This window comes from Bicyclus anynana, chromosome 25 (genome assembly GCF_947172395.1).
Source record: "Bicyclus anynana chromosome 25, ilBicAnyn1.1, whole genome shotgun sequence".
Classification (NCBI taxonomy): Eukaryota; Metazoa; Arthropoda; class Insecta; order Lepidoptera; family Nymphalidae; genus Bicyclus; species Bicyclus anynana.
In genome coordinates this window covers 5340495-5354582 of record NC_069107.1, presented here as the reverse complement: position 1 = coordinate 5354582, position 14088 = coordinate 5340495, and the positions used below count along the sequence as shown (strand labels likewise).

Sequence of the window (14088 nt, the reverse complement as noted above, 5' to 3'; positions counted from 1 at the left end):
TGATATAAACATTTATTCTTCCTATTATTTAATATACCAAATCAAATCGGTTCCCATGATGCTTTAGTAACTGCAAGTTTAGCATCCCGGGCTCCGCTACTATAAAGTTCGGACGCTCAAAGTACGAAAACTTCTAGATAAGTAGACAAGAGACAGGCATGAATAAAAAATCAGCCGTAATTTAATTACTCATGGTATGTTGAGATACCTAATTGTCTCCCATCACGAACTAAGTCATTTTTTTTTATTCTTTACAAGTTAGCCCTTGATTACATTGTCACCTGATGGTAAGTGATGATGCAGTCTAAGATGGAAGCGGGCTAACTTGTTAGGAGCAGGATGAAAATCCACACCCCTTTTCGGTTTCTACACGACGTCATACCGGGACGCTAAATCGCTTGGCGGTACGTCTATGTCGGTAGGGTGGTAATTAGCTACGGCAGAAGCCTCCCACCAGCCAGACCTGGACCAATTATTAAGAAAATCTCAAACTGCCCAGCCGGGGATCGAACCCAGGACCTCCGTGATGTAAATCCACCGAGCATACCACTGCGCCACGGAGGCCGTCGAAAGGTTGCAGGAAGCCGCTAGTAATTGGCGTAGCATGCACTTCATAGATGCAACAATCCACTGACTAACCCCGACGACTTACTATGAACTTGTATGGAGAGAAAAAAAGCCATTTGTTTGTACCATTAGTACGTACAGTGCCTACCCTATTTAAAAGCCTTGTGCACACTACTGATGGAGAACAGTAGACGTAAATTACAATATAATGTTGATGTCTATCGAAGAATTAGACCTTGTGCCATTTATTAACCCTCAACCTACTATGGAAGTAATGCATTTTGCAAATGGTGTGCAGTACAAAGAAATAAAGCTCGTCCGGGATTAGAACCTGGAACCTCTCGCACCCTTAGTGAGAATCGTACACCTATACTCTAGGGGGTTGCTCTAGGGCCCAGAGCAACGAACCGATTGATTGGCCTAGTATACATTTTAAATATATCATTATGTAAATATGAAAAATATTTAACATCTATAAAAATAGGGCTCGTCCGGGATTTGAACCCGGGACCTCTCGCACCCAAAGCGAGAATCATACCCCTAGACCAACGAGCCGGTTGATTGCCCAAAGTAAAGTAAGTATTGATACATTATTAAGTAAATGTTAAGTAAAATTATTTAATATCTATAAAAAACAGGGCTCGTCCGGGATTTGAACCCGGGACCTCTCGCACCCAAAGCGAGAATCATACCCCTAGACCAACGAGCCGATAGATTGCCTTGTGTAAAGTAAGTATTGACACATTGTAAATAGATCATTAAGTAAATGTTAAAATTATTTAATATCTATAAAAAAAACAGGGCTCGTCCGGGATTTGAACCCGGGACCTCTCGCACCCAAAGCGAGAATCATACCCCTAGACCAACGAGCCGTTATGTATTTACTTAAAAATTAACAATAGTATTGAGTAAATTACTGCCTACTCGTACTTAATTGATTTACAATTAAGCGATAATTAGTAAAACCAACTGAACAAATATAATAAACTGAATAAATAACCTTAACCAGTCATTAACAAAATTCTATAATATATATACAGGCACCCTTGGCTACAAATAATAGTACAGTCACAAAGAGGTTTGTATTATATATCTATATACAAATATTATAAAGAGGTAAAGTTTGTGCCATTGTAGAAGTACCTAATCTCTGGATTTACTGAATCAATTTTGAAAATTATTTTACATTATTTGTGAATGTCATATTTTATCACCGTATTCCCACGGGAACGGGAACTATGCGGGTGAAAGCGCAGGGCGTTCGCTAGTTACTGAATTTCCAAAAAAAAAAAATGTACATACTAAAATCTTCCATACATTTTTTCTTATAAAGAATGAAAAAAATATTAAGAGGCGGTGGATCTAAGTAGTTAGGCTATCTAGGCCAGATCAGGCCGAATACAATCTCTTTCAAATTCTATTCAAAATTCATTTATTTCAATTAGGCTTAGTTTACAAGCACTTTTGAAACGTGAAGTTGTCGTGATTTAATGGTAATGAAAGTCGAATACTTAAAATTAAAGTTACGAGGGTTCTAAAATCATATTAAAATCACACTATTATTGTAAAGGCGAAAGTTTGTAAGTAAGTGTATGTATAAGTGTGTATGTTTATTCTTCCTTTACGCTGCGGGTAACTGAAACGTTTTGGCTGAAATTTGGAATGGAAATAGATTTTACTCTGGATAAACACTTTTCAACCCGGAAAAATCCATGGTTCCCGCGGGATTTGTGAAAAACTGAATTCCACGCGGACGAAGTCGCGGCGTCCGCTAGTCTTCTATAAAAAGTTCTTATTCTAAAAAATTGGTCAGTCGATATTTTTTTTCAAATAGCAGATATCTAAACATAAATGCAGGCCCAAAACAATACCCCCCTAAAGAAATGATCCACCCATGGAAAATGAATTTCCCTATGTTGAAAATGTCATGTAACATTAGCTAAGGTACTTTGTAAATGTTGTATTAGCCCGTCTTTGTTTAAAGCCACACCTCTTTACGAAATTATCCAACATAATAGTAGAGAGAATATCTCGACGCTAACTTAAGAGGACCCCACCACATCTGCTTCACATTTAAGCACAATGTATGACATTAAGGGAGCCCGGGATGCTAAATTTGCAGTTATTTGAGCTTCATGGGGACTGCAAATGCAATATTTGGTAGATTATAGGAAGAATTAAGAATTATACTAAAGCCATACTCGAGGAATACTGTTTACCAACAAACAAATTAAAAATGAGGGTACAAATCGCTAGTCATTTCACATCTAATAATAATTATAATTAACTTGTTCTTAAATTAATGAAAATAAATGTGATTTAAGCTTAAATCAATTAGATATAGCTAATATATTTTAAATAATATTTTATAATAAAAAATATATAATTTAAAATAAAAACGTTTCGAAATGGGGGACATGGGTTTTCTACCCTCATTTCTAATTTCTTTGTTAGTAAACAAATTAGAAATGAGGGTATGTATCGATGTATCTTCGAGTATGGCTTTAGGGTAGGTTTAGCGGTAGAAAAAAAACTACAGACTTTAAAAGCAATTTTTAATACTTTGGCTTACTGAAATTGACAGAAAATTTTATCGATTAATTAGGAGGTTATTTCCTTCAAAATAAGTAAAAATTAATTTTTTACTTATTTTAGCGCTCGTAACTCGAAAACTAAAATATAAAAGTTTTATTTTGTAATTTTAAAACCCTCCCATTTCATTACGTTACGCTCAAATCGTCAGTATTACGAAATGCACACCTTTTAGCTATCAACTCACCTACTTTATCTTAATCTCACGTGCTGGTTGAGTATTTCTGAAGTAAGTTTTTTTTTGGTTGCCTTAAACGTACCCACCAATATTTTTCTTTTTTTTTTCCTTACAAGTAAGCCCTTGACTACAATCTCACCTGATGGTAAGTGATGATGCAGTCTAAGTTGGAAGCGGGCTAACTTGTTAGGAGGAGGATGAAAATCCACACCCCTTTCGGTTACTACACGGCATCGTACCGGAACTCTAAATTGGAGGTACGTCTTTGCCGGTAGGGTGGTAACTAGCCACGGCCGAAGCCTCCCACCAGCCAGACCTGGACAAATTAAGAAAATCTCAGTCTGCCCAGCCGGAGATCGAACCTAGTAGGACCTCCGTCTTGTAAATCCACCGCGCATACCACTACGCTACAGAGGCCGTCAAAAAGGCTCATACTTGGTGGAGGTACTCAACAACGTGCAAGGTATATTCCTTTATATTCATCTGACGCGCTCGAATAACTGCAAAAGTCCCCTCTTCAGCTCTCCTACTATTAAGCACAATGTATGACATCAATATGGCAGTCAAACCATTTTCCCTTTACACCCCAACACACAAAATATAACCGTCCTCTTCTAACACGTAATATCTTTGTATATCTGTCTCGGTCTATGGTTGGAATTTTTCCGAGCCGTTAGGTGTCCCTTGGAAAATGAGTGGAATATGTTTGGCGTCAAATGAAATCATTTGTTTTGGGTCCAAAGTAAATGGAATGTTTTTGTTAATGCATGCATCTTATTAACAAATGTTTTGAATACTATCTACTACAGAAGATACTTGACACCTGACTCGGATGATGTTTGGACTTATAGTCCTTTTCAAAAAAGAAGTCTCCCAAACGCAGCGCTAATGCTTTAATGGCGCCCATTGTCATTTGGTAATGGCGGTCTTATTGTCATTTGTGGTCAAAGAATCTTGATTTCTCTTAAAGAATTTACATTCACTTACAGAGAAACAACTATAAATAAATCTTATTAAATATTTTACAATCAGCTGAAAGCAAACATGTTTTTTTTTGTTCTACCTACAGAAATGTACGATGTTCGGTGCGAAATCGTTACCACAGTGTAAGTGTTAGTGGTAATACCACTGTATATATTTTCTTAATTTAGTTTTAAATGTGTTTATCGATTTGGCATTCTTCACATCCACAGGTAATTTATTATAAATTTGCACGCCTTCAAATTAGTTTAGTAGTCATTTGTGTTTTACCCGCGGGACTTCTTTCACGAAAAGGACTCTACCGTGTTAGTTACTGTGTTTGTTTGGCTGTGTCTGGCAGCCAAGTGTCAAGTTTTTTCATTACACGTAATTAGTAGTTTACAAAAGGCGACCTTATCGCTTAGTAGCGATTTCTTCAGACATCTTAATATTATAATCCCTTGAATATAATTATAATATTATTAAACAAGAGACTTTAGTGCAAATGTTGTTTCGGCAAAACTTTTTTCGTTCGTTAGATTTTAATTAAATTAAGTAAAATTAGTTTATTTGCAATATTGGAGAAAATGTAATGATTGGTTCTTTAGTTTTAAGTAAAATATCTATACAAATAATATAAAGCTAAAGAGTTTGTTTGTTTGGTTGAACGCGCTAATCTCAGGAACTACTGGTCCGATTTGAAAAACTCTTTCAGTGTTAGATAGCCCATTTATCGAGAAAGGCTATGGGCTATATTTTATCCCAGTATTCTTACGGGAACGGGAACCACGCGGGTAAAACCGCGCGGCGTCAGATAGTAGACAATAAAGGAAATGGTTTATTCCATTATGAACTTAATATGTTCGTTTAAAATTTGATAATATTTTAATATAAAAAGCCTAAGAGGATCCCAAACACACTTTGGTCCGTGAAGAGCCCACTACGAACAGAGCCAGGGTTTAATTTTTGTTATCACCATTTCGAAAGATCTCCTTAGAGGATTATTATTCCTTATCATATCAATTTATTGTTATTACGAAAGTGTTAAATCTTAAAACATATTGTTAAAAAATATTCTAGAGAACAAACATTTCAACACGACCAATAATAAAAAAAATCTATAAATAATTACGGAAATAAACAATAAAATGATTTTAAATCATGTACTTTACGAAAAATGGACCAAAAAATTTACCAGCAAGATACACATTATTATTCTTTAACCTTTTCTTCACTTAAATTCTTTACTCATATTATGCATACTCACTTACCTCTAGCGCCCGGTCTTCAACTATGAACCAATGTTTCAGTACTTGAAACCTTGTTAAAACCGAAGAATTAGTTTGTAAAATAGTTCTACAAACTTCCTAATTTGAATTTGGAACTAGAACTGAAATCACTCGCCCGGCGCTCACCGCTGATTGGCGCGTTGAGCGATGACGTCATCAATATCTGTCGCTCGACCAACCACAGTTAAGTTTAAGTAACTAATATGCCCGCTTGGCTTACTGCCGATTTGGCTTAATAATATTAGGTACAATAATGAGCTTTGCTTAACTATGTATCCTTTGAATAAATAGATTTCTTAATATAAAATTTAAGGTCTTGAGGATCAAGATAGGATAATTTTATGTACGTATGTATATATAATAGATTAATCAATAATATACAGATGAAGCGAACGGAACATGACGGTGTCGTACCCGTCACGGATACGAAATTCAAAATCGAATACGTTCTCTTGTCAGTACGATACGAACCGTCACATCAGTAAAAAAGTAAAAAATGGCGTCATATCCTATATATTAAATATTTTAAAAACTGTTCTCAAAAACTAAAGAAATAAGATGGAGTATTTTTTATTGGTTATTATTGATTATTATATTAATTTACGTAATTGTTGTTAGTGTTAAATTTTAAAATACAAATTATAAAATTTTTTTTTAATAATAAGCTTTACAGCTCTGGGTTCTAGCCCTTTTGAGCCCGAAAAACGTTTGTCAAGGAGACGTGTGAGAAGACGCGTGACTTTTGTTTTTTTTTTTATGAGTTGGACTGGCTTTAGCACGCAGTTTGTTAAGACTCTCTCTGGTTACTCTGTGTATATAACTTACTATGCTACTTTATGTCCAGCTACGATATCTAGCTACTTTCTATTCTATTCTTCTCGCATACCGATTCAGGATTTGTGAAAAACTGAAAGTCACTTGGACGGAATCACGGGCGTCTAATAATATTTTGTATAAATGAAACTATTAATATTTAATTAAAAACAACCCGCTATACTCTAATATTCATAGCGTCAATCCGGCGTTGGCAGTTACATATTGATGACGTCATCACGTCAGCCATTGCTTATTCCGATCAATCAGTCCAGTGCCGTAGTCTGTTTAACTTCAAATACACAACTATTTACTTTGAAATTAATAGCCGTTACAGATGTGTCAAGATTAACTGGTGGTTAAAGTTTGAATTTTAGCGATGTTAAATATTAATCAATGCTATACATATGTATGATGATGTACATATGTATGATGATGTAGATGTACAATAATGATATTTGGTTGTCTAAAAATGTTGTAACTCAAATATAATAGATTCAAAATTAAAAAAAAATATATATTCGCTGTCTATAGTCGGTTGTATTGTCTATGACTCTTTCTCTTTGTTCCCAATCTTGTGCACGTTGTAATGTTTCAAACTTAATTAATTGTAATAATAGCTATTATATATAACTTATTCACTAATAAGTGTATCATTTCATTTTCACTTTTGCATACTTATCACGAGTTATAGAGGTACTCATAAAATCAGTTACTTATTTTAATAGTCATCATCATCATCATTATCAACCCATATTCGGATCACTGCTGAGCTCGAGTCTCCTCTCAGAATGAGAGGGGTTAGGCCAATAGGTAGTCCACCACGCTGGCCCAATGCGGATTGGCAGATTTCACACACACAAAGAATTAAGAAAATTCTCTGATATGCAGGTTTCCTCACGATGTTTTCCTTCACCGTGATATTTAACGGAGACACGTGATATTTAATTTCTTAAAATGCACACAACTATTTTAACAGTAGAATAATATATGTCAATTAAAAAATTTGAAATTTGAATTTGGAACTTTAATATTTGTAATCACAGATTAATCAATAATATACAGATGGAGCGTACGGAACACGCCGGTGTTGTACCCGTCACAAATACAAATTTCATACATTCTCGAGTCAGTACGACAGGAACCGTCGCATCAGTAATTATCAATATTATTCAAGAAAAATGGCGTCTTTGAATATTTTGAAAACTGTTCACAAAAACTAAAGAAGATTGAGTATTTTTTATTGGCAATTATTGATTATTATATTGTTATCGCCGCGGTTGGCCGCTTTTAAATTTACATGTTTTGAATAAATAGTGTAGAAAATAGTAGTCTGTAACAGATATGACGTCGCTCGATCTCGTGTTGGCTTCAGTGCGCTCGTGGCGTTCGAGCCGACCACATCTCTTGCTGTGTAATTCTTTATGGATTACTTGGGATAGGCGGGGAGAGTCTTGAGTGGAAAAGGCGAGTGTTTGATATCCGTCAAAGGATCCTTTAACCCTACACACATCGTTCACAAGTACGCAACTTTACTCCAGGTCATTCTCTGCCATTCTAGGGTCTTATTTTTGTTATAGTTTGATTTGTTAATTAAGTTGTCCTAACAAATGCTGTGAATCATAACCTTTGTTCGACATTAGTTTTCTTATCACATTTGTAATCACTTTTGAGCCCTATAATAATATTAATTTACGATATCGTTGTTAGTGTTAAATTTAGAAATACAAATAATGAAAAAAATTTGTATATGCAGTTGTCAAGGCTTTTCTTGTTACTCTGTGAAATATGTTATTTTTAAAGATCTCAACGTTCATATTAATATCGATAGCATTGATCAATTCATCAGAGGCCGGCAGTCAGTAGTCACGTATCAATCACATCGCTAATCATTGCTAACTGAAATTAAACGTGCGTGTTTGAATTTCGAACATCGTTCGAAAATTTTCATTTGGGATTAACAGATCATGCATCAGAATCATATGAATGGGTATTATTCGTTCAGAAATTCGTTTTTTGATGTGTAGATCACATCTTTAAAACTAAATTAGAACATCTTTCTAACGTTAAATTTGACTTAAACTAATAGAACGAAAGATAAGTTTGGAGGGAAAATCGTAGAAATTACATGTAGTTGTATCTTTTTATTTTCATTGATTTGCTGCATTTTAGAGTTTTATTTTTGAATGCATTATATTCAATATTGTACTGTAAATATGCATAGTGGAGGTTGATCAAGATTGTTATAAGTATAATTTTATTCAACAGATATTTATTTAAAAAATACTCATATAAACAAGTTTTTTAATATGCAAAAATTGCTAACTATAGAAATTCCGTTAAATCCATTCAAAGGACCATTACGTTTATTCCAAATTCAAACTTTATCATACAGGTGAATACATGGTAACATAAAGAAGATATTATGCTTGAATAATTCTAAAATAAAAATGTACGTTAGAATTTGGAATTATAATTGCTTACTCCTGCATGTTTTGTGAATTCATACAAATATTTTAACAATCCATCAGTTTATCAATCAAATAATAACGATTCAAAATCATATGGATATATTTTGTTAAAATAAATTAAATTGGTCAGTTGCATTTTGATGGAATTATTGTAATAAAATATTGCCTGTCAGACCAGTTATCAAATTTAGAGTTTTAGAGCTGCTTAAATAGTGTATGGAATGTGTCTAATTTCGTAGTTCTCAAATGTAATTCTAGATGGCGTTAGTAGTATGCTACCCCGCGGTACCGTTTGTTGTAATGATAATTATAAGTCAAAATTTAAATTGTGAATAAAGGCTCATACGTTCAGGGTATAATGCTTATCGTTTCCCACGGCGAAATAGAGATGGGTAACTCATTATTTTTACATGAGGTTGAGGGAGGACGAGGTGAGGTGCTCGCGAGGACCTCGTGAGGACCCCTCATTTGAGGCGAGGAGTCGTACGCAATGCATCGCGACGCGCCGAACTCGCCGATGGCCGATATTCAGTGGAATGTCGGAGGCGAGGCGAGGGGCGGACGGGGGCGTCAATTCCTATAACTTGCGATAAGGATTTTTTCGTCTCTCTCCCACACATCTTTTCTTTCAGTTATTATTTTTTGACTGCAAAAATAAACGAAATACGAATCAATGACACTAGATTACAAATCTAATACTCATGTTTTTAGGGTTCATAATTCAATATCATACGTCAAATTAAATTATGAATGCTTACAGAAATAATATTAAATAATTAAAAAATGTTGTATATAAATTATTACTTGAGAATTTTATTTTATTTTATTTTAGAAACATTTTTATTATTACATAGAGAAATGTACTACGCAATAAATAAGCAGGTGGTTGTTCATAAGATAAATAGAAATATGAACAATGGCGATTCACTGTCACTCGCTCACTTAGTGCATTCAATCGCTCGACTCAATACTCACTCGTACTCGCGTCTATACATCGTGTATTAAGTCAATACTCAATTTGTCAATGTCAATTTTCAAGTGAGGACTGAAGAGTAAAGTGAGGTGGTTCAATGTTGAAATTTGAGGAACTCTTTCATTTTGCAATCACGAGTACCTCAAACGAGGCGCCTCATGAGTGAGGGACTCATCTCTACGGCGAAAAGACGACCCTGCCCAGAATGGATTGTTCCAATTTAAGTTATTTGGTTAGTAAGATAATTCATCAACATCAGTATAATGCAAGACTAGGCATCCTTGTAGCACAAGGGATTTTAGAGTATTATAGACACACCACGCAGTGGCGTGCACAGGGTTTTTAACTAGGGTATGCACAATAAGTAAGAAATGGAAAATTCCTTGTCTAACTCACAGAATAAAGAATGATACAGAATGAGCCTTTACAAGCAGTGCGGTGAGGCTGGTGAAAATCATAAAAAAAACAAACGTCACGCGTCTCCTTGACATCCGCATAAGCAAACTTTTTTCATAATTTGTATTTCAAGATTTAACACTAACAACTATTACGTAAATTGATATCATAATAGACTAAATAGTCAATAATTACATTAGTTTTTTGAACAGTTTTTAAAATATTTAAAAGTATAAAACACTATTTTTTTCAATAATATTGAACATTGCTGATGCGACGCTTTATGTCGTACTGACTCGAGAATGTATTCGTTTTTGAATTTCTATTTGGAATGGCAGCATCACTGCTGTGTTCCCTGCGCTCTATCTGTCTATAACTCTTTAATCTGTGGTCTAACTATGTATTCTGTGATCCAACATAGATTTGTATCGAGTCTTCAGAGTCTGACAAGTCATTCATCAAAACTGGTATGAAAAATGGTCGATCTCTTGTAAATTTGGAACTTTATATGAATTTACTAAACAATTTAAATTCAGAACGCTGTCCGGTGTACGCTCCTATATTCATGGCGGTCGTCCACCTATCAGCGGCGGGCGGTTACATATTGATGACGTCATTACTTTGACATGCTTATATTACTATCATTGGTACAAGTATTGTCTGGAATTTACAAATAATTTCTTTAGAACAAATTATTGTTTGTTTTACCGTAGCAATTGCTCTTGTTTTATTTACATTTATTTGTTGCATTTTAGAGTTTTATTGTATAAAATAGAATGCATTTTATTCACTATAATTCTGTAAAGGTGCACAATTAAAGTGGAGGTTAAGTAAGAGTGTTTAGAGTGTTTTAAATTAATTCGATTTTTTTTATTTCTTTTTATTCTTTACAAGTTAGCCCTAGACTACAATCTCACCTGATGGTAAGTGATGATGCAATCTAAGATGGAAGCGGGTTTATTTGTTAGGAGGAGGATGAAAATTTTCACCTCTTTCGGTTTCTACACGACATCGTACCGGAACGCTAATCGCTTGGCGGTACGTCTTAGTCGGTAGTGTGGTAACTAGCCACGGCCGAAGCCTCCCACCAGCCAGACCTAGACTAATTAAGAAAATCTCAATCTGCCCAGCCGGGGATCGAACCCAGGACCTCCATTTTGTAAATCCACCGCGCATACCACTGCGCCACGGAGGCCGTCAAAATTTCATATAGTCGCATATTTCCGTTAAACGCTTAATTTTCGTGCATTTTTTCGCCTGTCTAGACGCAAAGTTAATCGTCCACTCGCAAAAGTTCCATCCGGATGTGTCTAGCGCCACATGAAATAATTTAACAAGCTCTCCGCATCCCCTAACAAAGGCATTGAACTAAAACACCTACTGTTTTCTATCGAACTCGACTCGAACTCGAAAATCATCTGGAAGATATGTCTCGCGGAAAATCTTTTGATTTAAGTACAACAAAAAAAAGACAAAAGTTACCAGAAAAATAAAACAAGAAGGACCATACAATATTCTTTCTTATAAATGGAAATCACAATCAACGCTAAAGAACTTTTTAGAGGAGATACAATGCATACAAATTGTAAAAAATGAAAAACTCCATGATCATCGTCATCATCATAAACAGCGAATGGACATCCATTGATGGACATAGACCTCTTGCATAGTCTTCCAAACATTGTGGTTTCGAGTCGACAGCATCCAGGGGCTCCCTGCGACCCGCTTGATGTTTTTGATCCCTCTAGTACTAGACTAACACTGCATTTTGCAATGCGTTTTCGCCATTCCAGCGTCTCGGAACTCAACGTCCATCGGCTCTTTTAACTATGTGCCCTGCCAAATGGCACTTCAGCTTCGCAACTCGGAAGTTCTCGGATGCATTGCCTAATGCATTTTTGAATCTATATTAACACTTCACTGATTATCACAGGACTCGAATCATTTACGTTCGTGAGTAATTGGAAACCGATGGTAGCGCCCATAACCCACGGTCGATCTGGCGTCTGTCCAGGCGCTATTCATCTCTATTAATGCTTTCAAATGAGAGGATACGCAAAAACTTTATTTGCGAGTAATGTATTTAAAACGCAGATAAATTGAATCGCATTAGGGCGATTGCACACTCCCCGCTGGTTAATTTATGGACGGCGGGCGTCGAGACGCTTTGTCATAATAAGTGTTATATTAGAGGTTATATTGGATTATGCTTAGAGCGTCGTCTGCGAAATTGTGTGTCCTCGGCCTTAAGTTTTGTATACTTACATTGATGCATGCAACTGTGGTGGACTTGCATTCTGCGTTTAACATGGCGATTTAAAAATCTATACTAATATTATGTTGGTTTGGTTGAAAGCGCTAATCTCAGGAACTACTGGTCTGATTTGAAAAATTCTTTCAGTGTTACATAGCCCACATATCAAGGAAGGCTTTTGGCTATATATTATCCCCATATTCTTACAGGGACGGGAACCACGCGGGTGAAACCGCGCGGCGTCAGCTAGTATTATATAAATTTATTAATAGAAACTTTCTTAGATTATTTATAGAATCGCAAGTCGCAGTGTCAAACTGTAAATAATTTCAACGCAGATGCAGGATTCCAGCCTGCCTGCCTGGATAAGTTAACTGTGACTAATTGATTTATTTTGGTAGTTTCCGCAAAAACCGACGATAAGTCACCCAGATCCGATAGAAAATCCTCTACATTTCACCCTGAAATCGAAACATCCTCAGAAGATATTGACTTAACGTTCAGCTGCAAAGTCTTAGCGGATAATCCTACTAATATTACAAACGCGAAAGTTTGTATGGATGTTTGGATGTTTGTTACTCTTTAATTCCGCAACTACTGCTGCGATTTGGCTGTAATTTGGAATGGAAATAGATTTTGCTCTGGATTAACACATAGGCATATTTATATCCCGAAAAAATCATAGTTTCCCGAGATTTGTGAAAACTGATGATTTTGATGATATGAATGTTAGTTACTCTTTCACGCCTCGGCTACTGAACCGAATTAGCTGAAATTTGGTATTGAGATATATTATAGCCTGAATTAACACATAGGCTACTTTTTATCCCAGAATCCATGGTTCCCAAGGGATTTGTGAAAAACTAAATTCCACGAAGACGAATTCGCGGGCCTCCGCTAGTAGCAATATAAATCAATGAGTCATTTATAATGAACTTCTGATTCAATATTGGTAAGAAGTAAGGATATTTTAAGTAGAATTTTTACTTTGCTGGTAGTATAGTAATTAACCTTATTCATGGTAAAAAGGACCGTCTGTACCTATTCTATGGTACCGCCATTGATGATGGGTGCCGCATAGTGATCAGTGGCGTGCACAAGGTCATTAACTGGCGTAGGCACTGTGCGTACAAAATAGAAAATTTCTTCTTTAGTTCGAGATGAGACCACAGGCAGTGCATTTTTGCATCTATAAGTGCACTGCACTGACAGTGATTTAGTGTTGCTATTGATATACCTACTTCTTATTCAGTACCTATGTTGGCTAGGTCGTAACAAACTATATAGCCAGACCAATTAATATTTTCTCCATCTGTATCAATACATTAGGGACCTTGAATACATCTGTATCATTCAAGTAAATGTCCTCAGTACAATATTATTGAAGCTTAAATTTTGGATCGTTAGACTTTGTTGCCAATTGACTATTTCAGTAGGTATTAGTGCTCCGGGTATTTAAGTAGAGATTTGATACCCTTGATTGAGCATAAACTAAAGATGCAAATAATAATTTATACAAATACTAATATTAGGAGTCCTGACTTTGTTGTCATCACTAAAAAATCATTCCACTAGCAGCAATGCCAATGGGTGGG

At 35.5% G+C, this 14088-nt stretch overlaps 3 non-coding genes across 3 annotated transcripts; all 3 read right to left on the bottom strand.

Moving 5' to 3' along the window:
- Positions 1-1050: 1050 nt before the first annotated feature.
- Positions 1051-1122, bottom strand: Trnap-ugg (transfer RNA proline (anticodon UGG)). Its single transcript has one exon. It is a non-coding gene; the product is annotated as a tRNA-Pro (tRNA).
- An 82-nt stretch (positions 1123-1204) lies between these two features.
- Trnap-ugg (transfer RNA proline (anticodon UGG)) lies at positions 1205-1276 on the bottom strand. The gene has a single exon. It is a non-coding gene; the product is annotated as a tRNA-Pro (tRNA).
- Positions 1277-1367: 91 nt separating this feature from the next.
- On the bottom strand, positions 1368-1439 carry Trnap-ugg (transfer RNA proline (anticodon UGG)). Its single transcript has one exon. It is a non-coding gene; the product is annotated as a tRNA-Pro (tRNA).
- Between the last annotated feature and the right edge of the window lie 12649 nt (positions 1440-14088).